The 9992-nt window shown below is 45.0% G+C and overlaps 1 protein-coding gene across 3 annotated transcripts in view; it reads left to right on the top strand.

Moving 5' to 3' along the window:
- The first annotated feature begins 5368 nt into the window (after nucleotides 1-5368).
- Nucleotides 5369-9992, top strand: part of EHF (ETS homologous factor) — a 39507-nt gene continuing 34883 nt past the window's right edge. For 2 of the 3 annotated variants that reach the window (XM_054724834.1, XM_054724833.1), the window contains exon 1: nucleotides 5369-5482. The gene's annotated coding sequence lies outside the window, so the exon portion shown is untranslated. The remainder of the gene's footprint in view (nucleotides 5483-9992) is intronic. The other variant, XM_008146810.3, reaches the window with a different exon arrangement.

Raw genomic sequence — 9992 nt, 5'->3', positions numbered from 1 at the left:
AAACAACTGCTATAATTATAAGAAACTCTTCCCCACACAAAAAAAAGAAAATACCGGCTGTAGGAAGTTTGCTTGGAAGTGTGTGGCCAACTTTTGTCTGGCCTTCCCTCCTGCTCAGGGACTGAGAAATGAGCCTTCCTAAAGACCTGATGGAAACATTGTTTAGAATCCCAAATGGTTTCGTTGAAAATGAGGTTGGCCATGAAGTTGGCACTAAGTTAGGGCACTGTGTACAGCGATGTGTGAGGAAAGATAAGGCCACAAAGAGAACAATAAGATATAGGTGAGGCAGATGGAATATCACAGAGGTGAGCTAAGTTAGGCATGAATGGAAGTATCTTGAGAATAATTAAAATATGAAAGGAAGTTCAGAAAATTCATCTTTGGTACATAGGTAAGATTGGTGACATATTGAGATTGCGTGTCTGTGTGTGTGTGTGTGTGTGTGTGTGTGTGTGTGTGTGCGCGCGCGCACATGCGCGGGCACAATGGGTCATTCTTTCCAAAATTGGTAAGCCCCCTGCCCCACTCCAGCACTGAGGTTGCCTCCCACCTCAGCAGTTCAGTGGGAGGCAACCTCAGTGCAGAGGATTTGCTCAGCATGTAGGCACGGATGTGATGGCAAAGACACAATCAGAGGATGGCCTATAAATTTGTTAGGACAACTGTCAATGTCAGACTTCCCAAACACAACTCAGGGGCACCTTATGTGCCATGCTTCTCTTAAGAGGATTTTAAGAGGGTCAGGAATCTAATCTAAGCCCAAATCAAAAGATTTTTGAAAATGTAGCTTTTAGTGGAGGAGCAGGAGAGTAAGAAGCAAGATTATATTTGTTAACCTTAATTCCTTACTTGACTCTATCCAAAGTAATGGATGATAATACAGTGAGACCTTGGTTCTGGAACTTAATTCGTTCTGAAGGCTGTTCGAGAAGTGATTTGTCCAAAAACTGAAGCATTTTCCCCCCTTTAGAAATAATGTAAATTCAATTAACTCATTCCAGACCCCCCAAGATTCTGTCTTAACCTTTTTTTTGGTATACAATACATGTTGAATGTACTGTTTAATCTATAAAAAAAACAAACACACACCTTCTTTTTCTTAAATTTATTGAACCGCCGCCTATTAGCCTTAGAAGAATCACTTTTCAGTACTCATTCCACGGGTGTCTTTAGGAAGTCAGTTTCTAACATCTTCACTTTTTAAAAAAAATCCTCACCAGCAGAAAAGGCTGAGTGCTGGTGGCATGTTTTTCCATTGATATTTTTTAAGAGAGAATAGAGGGGAGGAAAGAGAGTGGGGAGAGAGAAACATTGATATGAGAGAGAGACACCGATGGGTTGCCTCCAGTTCATACCCTGACTGACCAAGCCTTTGACCCGGGATCAAACCTCGACCCTTCAATCTAACCAATGAGCAAAACCGGCCAGGGCTTGGCATATTCCCTTTTTCACATATCATTGCCTCTGAACAGCTTTTCTACTTCTTCAATTGCTTGTGATCATTGCTTCTTTCACACCCTTAGCTACACTAGCACTCTTGTGGACACTTTATGTTTTTAAAATTGTGCTAATCTCCTTTGTTTGTTGCCTGAGAGATTTTGTTGTTGTTGTTTTGTTTTTTTTTTTTGTCATGCTGAGGTATCAGCATGAAAGGGTGGTGAGGTAGAAAACAGAACTTTGGTTTGACAACCGAGACATTTTTTTCATGAACAACTTGGTCAAGAACCATATTGTTTGAGATGGGAGACGTTTGAGAACTGAGGTTTGACTGTATTCTGCTCTGTGTAATCCCTTCCCCAACACTAGATAGAGGTTCTTGTTCCTGTCAGTCCTACAGTAATATTCTTAGGTGTCTCTCACTAAATAGTTGTCATGTTCTGCCCTGGAGGTAACTCCATGTCATCAGGAGGGGATGATAGACAGAAACATATATAAACACACACTTGCTTTCAAAAATAAATATAGGGCTTCTAAAAGGTGCTGTGTAAAGTAAGCAAGCATCCTCTTCCTTGCAAAGCAGGCACACAACTCTCATCGACCTTGTAACCACAGCCTGTGTTGGTATTAAGACTCAGACCCCTGAGGGCTTGATACTTGGCTTAGAGTGATTCTTTGTCTTGGCCTTGATTTCAGAATTAAGGTCTTTGGGCTTCTTTGGTTCTGTGATGTATATCTTCTAGTAGACAATCCAACCAAAAGCAGGATCCCCAGGCTGCTGCACACAACCTCCTCTGGTTTGCTCTGCCCCCTTTTCCTCCATGGGAACCAGCGTCAGGACTCCATTCAAATCCTCCATGTTTTTGTGCAGGTCTGAGACAGTAATAGGGAAGACCAGGAAGATCTATTTGCAGAGCAATTGGGTCTGTAAAGTTGGTTCCAGTTCCCATTGCTATCTTGATCTTGGCCTGAGGATATAAAGGCTCTGGTGTGTTGGATATTTTTGTGATTATACTTTTAAACTTCTGATCCATGAGAGACATGGTTGACTATTTGAGACTCTTGTGATAAAAGTCCTCAGCCTCAAATACAACTTTTAGCATTCTCAGTTAAATATCAGAACTTTATCGATTCTACCTATCTATTAACTAACTATCTATCTACCTATCATTGGTCTATCTATCTCTATCATCTATCTTTGATGCAAGTACTGTCCTATTGAAGTTGACCATAGGGTAAAAGACCTCATCTACAATAATAAATGTGTAATATGCTAATTAGACCAGACAGCCGAACGACCTTCTGAACGAAGCCAGGGCTGCGAGGGCAGAGGCAACCGCTGTGGCTGTGAGGGCTGAGCCCCTTGCATAAATTTCATGCATCGGGCTTCTAGTACATACATACTCTGAAGGAATTTCTCTATGCATGCAACATGTCTAAAAATCTAGTTTGTGGGGGGAGTGAGGAGGAGGTGGGGGTATTATTTTTGTTTGTCTTCTGTGTAGTTCAACTAAGTCCCAAGTAAAGAAGAGAACCAATAGTAAGTACCCACTAAATACCAGACACATTGTTAAGTACTTTATAGACATAAAAACTCCACAAATACAGTGTGGCTCATGAGTATGTGGTGGCATCTTTCCATCCCCTTTTATCTCCACCATCCCAAAATGACTCTTCTCCAGAGAGTCTTAAGGGAGCCATCCTCTGATCTAAAATGGGCAGTATAAAGAAATGGAGATGTTCCTGGAACTTTTTTTTTTTTTTTTTACTGATTTTTTACAGAGAGGAAGAGAGAGGGATAGAGAGCCAGAAACATCGATGAGAGAGAAACATCGATCAGCTGCCTCTTGCACACCCCCTACTGGGGATGTGCCCGAAACCAAGGTACATGCCTTGACCGGAATCGAAACCGGGACCCTTGAGTCCGCAGGCCGACGCTCTATCCACTGAGCCAAACTGGTTTCGGCCTCCTGGAACTTTTCAGCTAGAAAATAAAGGGCTTACCATTAAAGGTGGTTGGCACTGGCCCAGAGAGTGACGTCACTTTTGGAGTTGCTTTTGAAGTTCACCACCTCTTGACCACACAACCCCTCTCCACCTCCCCTCTGTGCCCTCTGCTGTCTTCAGGCTGGTCTCAGGCAAAACTGTAAAGGAGTCCCACTAGCACTAATAATACCCTGCCTCTCCAACACACACACACACACACACACACACACGTACACACACACACACACACACACACACACACACACACACCCTGTAGCGGGTGGAATGCTACTTTAGTTGCTACTCCTGATTCATCACTCAAGAAAAAAAAACACACACAACACCAAACAAACAAACAAAAAAAACCCCACACATCACCAGGCTGTTCCTTCAGGGCCCTGCTCTCAGATCTGGAGCTGATAGACTAATTGGGGCTAATGTGATAATGGGCAATAATGACATTTAGTGTTTTTATCAGACATTTACATTTTAACAAGGCCCTTGGGAGATACATGATTAAAGAGAGGGAATGGTGAAGGAAAGGAGGCAGAGGGGCTTTGCAGAGCCTCCCTAAGTGGTACTCCCTAACCTCAAAAACCTTCCCCATCTGCCTGAGTTCCAAGACCCCATCAAACCCATCTGAACCCTCCCACCAAGTCTTCACCTTCACAAACCTTGCCATTCATGTTGCATTAAACTAGGCAAACGAGCAAGAAAGGAATGTTACTACTGCTCACTCACCTTAACATGACAACCTGACTTTTTTGTTCGATTCAGCCTTTGCTCATACACAGACTTTTCTTTTTCACACAAGGAACTTCTTGGTTTTAATCACAGAATCTTTGTGTCTTTGCCAAAACTCAATTTCCCCTTCCTCTCCCACAGAGGGGCGGCCTGGTGAGTTAAAGAAATCTGCCTGGACGCTTAGCTCATGCCAGGCCCGTGGCCAGAAAGACCTGAGAGAAAGTTAATGGTTAAGGGAGGGAACGTTTTCCGTGCCAGGAACAGTCCCTCACCTGTGTGGGTGGGTGTGCCCTGGGGGCCCTGTGGAGCAGGCCCTTGTCCCAAGGGGATGGGGATTGCATGGGTGTTTAAAATCCAAAGAGCCTCCCCAGGGGGGCTCTTGCCCAAAAGGTGTTGTTTTATTTCTGGTTTCAGCATCTTGGTATTTTCCTCTGTCAGAAGACCATGTAAGTGTCAAGAGGAAGTAAAGACCCTGGGTAACCCACCAACCAGATAGTCAGCTGTTCCAGCTGAAAGGAACTCAGGGGGTCCTCTCTCCTGGGACCCTCCCTTTGAACTTTCTCTCTAGGCCCTTACCTGGGGGTGGGGTGGGGGACTGGTTTTTCAAAGTCCATAGAAATTGCCACTGTCCAACAGGCGATTGTGGTGCCTAAGAAGAGAACCTACGTGTGTGGGGGCTACCCGGCTGGGACCCCCTTCAGAACCTGCCACCTGCATAGCCAGGGCGAAGGTCTTGATGCCAAAGCAGAGGGGACTAAATATAAGTTAGTACACGAGCCAGATGTCACTCCCCTATCCCATCATCTCCTCCAGACTTGAATTTCTGCTCACTTTGCTTTCCCATTCTCCCTTCCTGATGGGAAGGGAGCGTGCAGGTACTTTTCACCTGAAACGCTGAAAAGAACAGTCACCAGCAAATCAATTCCTCACCCATTAATAGGTTGTCTCTCTGTTCCTGAGACACAGGCATAACCTGGTTAGACCTGTTTTGTTTGAACACTAACGTGTGAGTTGGCCAAATGCAAATGAGCCAATGTTTGTAATCCTTTATTTTATTTTTTTAAAGGGCCCGGCGGCCAATCAGAAGAGGAGGAAGTGACTTAGGGAATTCCCGGTTGGTGGCTTATTGCTTAACATCCTACAAAATGATTTAAAATTATTGTCATATGCATTTATCTTCACTCTGATGAGGGCTCAGACGTGATAGCCCAGGTTCCCCATCCCCGCAGGAGCTGGCGTGAGGGCTGCCGGCCGCCTCCCCTCCATTAGCCACAGCTATTGGATTTCCCACCCAGAATCTTTAGCAAATGAGGTAAGTCCTTATTTTTAAACCTTCTTTGGAATCTGGAATTGAACCACCTGAGTGGAAAGAGAAGCCTGCTGGAATCAGACAGATGAAACTGAAGCAGACTCCCGGAGGCAGCAGGCAGGAAGTAAGCTCGCCTCACCTGTGCTTGCCTCACTGGGTCTTAACAGACGTGTACATTGGGAGGCAGTTGGGCTACTCTGGACGTGAGCTGTGAATTCCTTGCATTGAGCCTGGACGTCTAGTCACTGTGAATTTAGAAGCCCCTGCTTTCCCTCTATCTGTGTGACAAAGCCATTTCCCTGGGTTGAATTCTGAACTGAATAGGCAGCTAGCTCGGTGAAGAACTGGTTGGCTCAATAGCTGTTGGGGCTCGTATTCTCACTTTCTAGAGACGTCTTCTGCTGGTAACTTTTCTGACTCGGTTGTAGGGAAAGGCAGAGTCCTTTTTGGTATATTCGGTGTTGGAAGATGGCCGGAAATAAGCAAGGGCGTTCGCATCCACACCGGGAAAAGTGGCCAGGCAGCCCAGGTAGGCAAGGGCATTGGGGAGAGCTGCTTGCCTAAAAATGACTTTGTCCAGAAAAAAAAAAAAAAATTGGCACAGAGTTTCGCCATATCACAAGGTGACAAAATAACCTTTTGTTTGTCCCATAATGGACTACTATGACCACACAGGCAGAACGTGAGTCAGCAGCACCCAATGCCTTCTCAGTCAGGGACTCTTTTGATTTGGTTTGGACACCATGGAGAATATTAGCCCCAGGGTGGGTGCAGCTAGGAACAGTGAAGAATTCATCTTCTTGTTGGTAAATAACAACACCGAGTTGGGAAGGCGACGTGTTCGCCATCTGCCTTTGCCAAGGTCTGGTATACTCCCGGTATTGAGGGAGCATGTGTCTTTTCCAGATGAAGTGCGCAATTCTGTGAGCCTATGTACACAGGGGTGTCTGCTGGTCACTTACCTTAGGGGCAGGTAGAGAGTGAGTGTTCGGGTTCTGAGAACTTTTGGACGGAAGGTCTAGTTCAGGCTTTGATTCTGTAGACATGAGTGTGAGGGTATAGTCAGATAGAGCCTTTCCATGTATAAAAGGGCAGCCGGGGATCAGGCGTGGACGTGTGCTAATTTCAGAGGTCAAGGGAAGAGCCGGCTTCCAATAGGGGAGATGAAGTTCTGTTGTTAGGATGAACTGCACGGAGAAGCAACACTATCCGAAAAGGCTCTTCAGAGCTTGTCAGAGTGACATTCATCGCTGCATTTGGAGGTTGGAGAAGGCCCCCCTGGTCCTCCTTTTGAGACCCAGAATCCTGAGACTGTAAAATAACTCTAAAGCCATTTCTTAATCTGAAGTCCTGTAGGATCGTGCCATTTCCACACCAGTCGCCGATGGCTTATGTGGCTAGATATTTAAAAAGCTGGAACCTGGAAACATGACATGAGGGTCATTTGGAAGTTTGTAATCACATTTGAAAAAATGAATACCATGGAGACCATCCTTTTCCATGTTTCCAAAGTATTTTACAAAGGCATGTTAAAAAAAAAAAAAAGTAACTTTGAGGGAACCACTGTGCTGGAAGTTCTCTCGTGTGACTCTGTGAGATGGCGGCCCAGACTGGGCCGTCTTAGGGTGGCTATGGGTAGGGCGATGCCTTTGATCCAGGTGCCATATGTACAGAAGAGCTCAAATTCAATGATATATTTTATTTTGTGCTAATAAGCATCTATTTGTTAAATTCAAACAGTCCTTTTTGTGACGTGTTTGTTTCTTTTAAAAAATATATTGTGAGCTCCCCAGCATGGAAATGCCTTGTCCCTTTCTGAACCTCTGAGAGGCCTTATTTCCTCTGTGTCTGTGTTTGATGCTTTAACACTGAACCATCCCAGGTCAACGCACCCATTCAGTCACCAACTTTACCCAGATCCCCTTTCAATACCTTTCGACTCCTTGAGAGGCTGAGGCAAAATGAAATCTGAGAGGTTAAACTATTTACTCAATTGCATTCAATTAGTGAATTGGAAACTGGAAGGAATTCATAGCAGGTCTCAGGTCAGAATGTGAGTGCTTTGGGCCACAGTTCCCTGCTAGGAAGTGGAATTTAGCTTTTGTGAATCTTGTACTGTTTTATTTCCTCCTCATACCCCTCACCCCCTCCTCCAAATTAGGGGATTTTAGCCCCGGGTTGTATTCTTTAGACCATCTCGCTTTTCTGAAAGCCCAGTGCTAAGAACCTTGTTCGAAGTTCAAGCATCAACCACAGACACAGAGATTTATACAAGTCATTAAAAAGTTATTCAGTCTCCCCCGACCTCAGATGCAGTCATTTCTAAGTCCTTTGAAAGAGAGGTGATTTTCAAAGGCCTCTGGGTGGAGTGAGCACCAAGACAGCCATGGCAGAACCTGCTAACACACAGGAGAAGCAATGCCACAGTTTTAAGGAACCAGATACTACAAAGTTGGAACCTGATTTTTTGGTGACACCCTTTTGCTGCGTTTCAGCCCATTTCTCTTGTAAAGATGGCTTTCTGGTAGAATTAAAGTGACAATCATTTCTGTTGTGGGTGGGGCCCTGGTCGGGAGGTATTGACTCCACTGCAGCTTGGTGTTTAGAGACCACGTGTTCTCACACTGGCGTGGTTACGGGGGTAACCAGCCGAGTGGGTCCGCTGAACCTGTAGTGCGATCAACATCTGAAGAAAGAGTCAGGATGGCAGCCATATCTTGCCAGGATTCCCTTAAATCCATTGGATGACTGCAGAGGTGGGAAAGATAAACTCTATTTAGTGTCTTCTGATTGCAGTTTTTAAAAAATTTTTTAAAAATATGATTTGTCCTAAGGAACAGGTGATTGTGCTCTTATTAGAAATATGTGACTGCTATGTTTTTATTTAAATTGGACAGGGTGTTAAAGGGCCAGACCATTAAGCTGTGCAGGAAATAAACAGTGTGGTAGGGAGAATGGTGCTAATATTGAATGGGGCATGTGTTCAAGCTGAATAGCACTGATGGCAGGAAGCTGGGATGTGCTGGAGGAGAAATTTCCATGGATCCCTCAGAGTTATTTGGTAAAAAATGTATTGGACTTCAGAAGGGAAAAAACACACACATTTCTTTAAGAATTTTCCCTGAAGAATTTCAGATTCACCTTGTGAGGACTGGAGTACAGTGTGGACAGCGGGGGTGGGGGTGGGGGGTACGTGCAGGACAGCGCCCAGGACTGGCAGTCAGAAGGCCTGCTTTTCTAGCTCCGGCAAAGCTACGTGCTCGGAGCAACGCACTCCACCTCTCTGGAATTTAGTCACTCATCAGGATAAAGGAGTTTGACTCTGATTGTCTTTAAGATTCATTTCAACCCCTAGAATCTGATGACCGGGAAAGAATGGAAGGTCAGCAGAATCCATTCCAACACGTAGATTATGATGACCTTCCTATGCCTGGAGGTCAGCAGGTTTACCTGGAGTCTGAGAAAGCTGAGAATGGGGTGGAGATGCCCTCCCTCCTCAGGGTGAAGGAAAACCAGTAGGAGCCTTAAATGGCTTCCTTGGGGTCTTCAGAATGCTGGTTAAGGGATATAGGTGGAGTTACCAAGCCCGGATACCTGGAGCCTCTGTTGGGGTGTTAGAGTCTGTTCCCATGTCAACATCCCATCTTCATCAATCTGCCTCCTGTGTCCAAAGTTGGTGGGAGTGTAGAGGTGGATGAAGCTGACTGTTTTGCGACCACAGGGAGCAGTGGGTGTACACGAGAAGGCACTCTACTGGCGTCTTCTATAAAACACCAAAGCCGTCTGCTGGAAAGTGAACATTCAGACACTCGTGGAGCCGCTCAGCTTGTGTGGTGCTGATCAGCTCACTTGACTGACAGTCCATGGATTATTGGGTAGATTGGATGGACAGGGACTCACTTCTCCTAGAGGAGGACCCTAGGGGTAGCAGAAGGGGCGCATGATTGGCTGAGCCAACCTGGGGACATGGGTGTTCTTAGAGGGCCTCAGCCTATGTCGGCAGCAACCAGGCCTGCACCAGGGTCAAGCAGGGTGGCCCATTTAAAGAGGCTCCCAGGGTTTTAATTGGCCTGGTTTTAAAAGAGACATGTTGTAAAAATACTCTTTTAAAAATTGATTTCACTAGCACCTAACCACACTCTGTCTCCAGTTTGTTTTACAGGGCTGGGCCCCTCTTGTAGTTCATTAGATCCACATTATCTTCTTTTTCTCTACAATATTCTTCCACACCCTGACCACAGAGCCCCCTTCCCTTCCTTTCTCAGAAGCATCTTAATCATTATTAAAGCTGTCTGCCTACTTATTTAAAATATGGCCAGCATAGGTTCACTCAAAACATGCTTTCTGATGAAAACAAAGCCAAAAACAAAAAGGATCCCCAATGCCTATTATAATATTTTTATTATTAGACTAATAGACCACCTCATTAACCCCACTATTTTAACACAAGGACTTACTTTTACTTTTGTATGACCTTATCTAGATGCACACGTCCTATGATACTGTTGTAATT

Source organism: Eptesicus fuscus, chromosome 13 (genome assembly GCF_027574615.1).
Source record: "Eptesicus fuscus isolate TK198812 chromosome 13, DD_ASM_mEF_20220401, whole genome shotgun sequence".
NCBI classification, from domain to species: Eukaryota; Metazoa; Chordata; class Mammalia; order Chiroptera; family Vespertilionidae; genus Eptesicus; species Eptesicus fuscus.
This window is presented reverse-complemented; position numbering and strand designations above follow the sequence as displayed.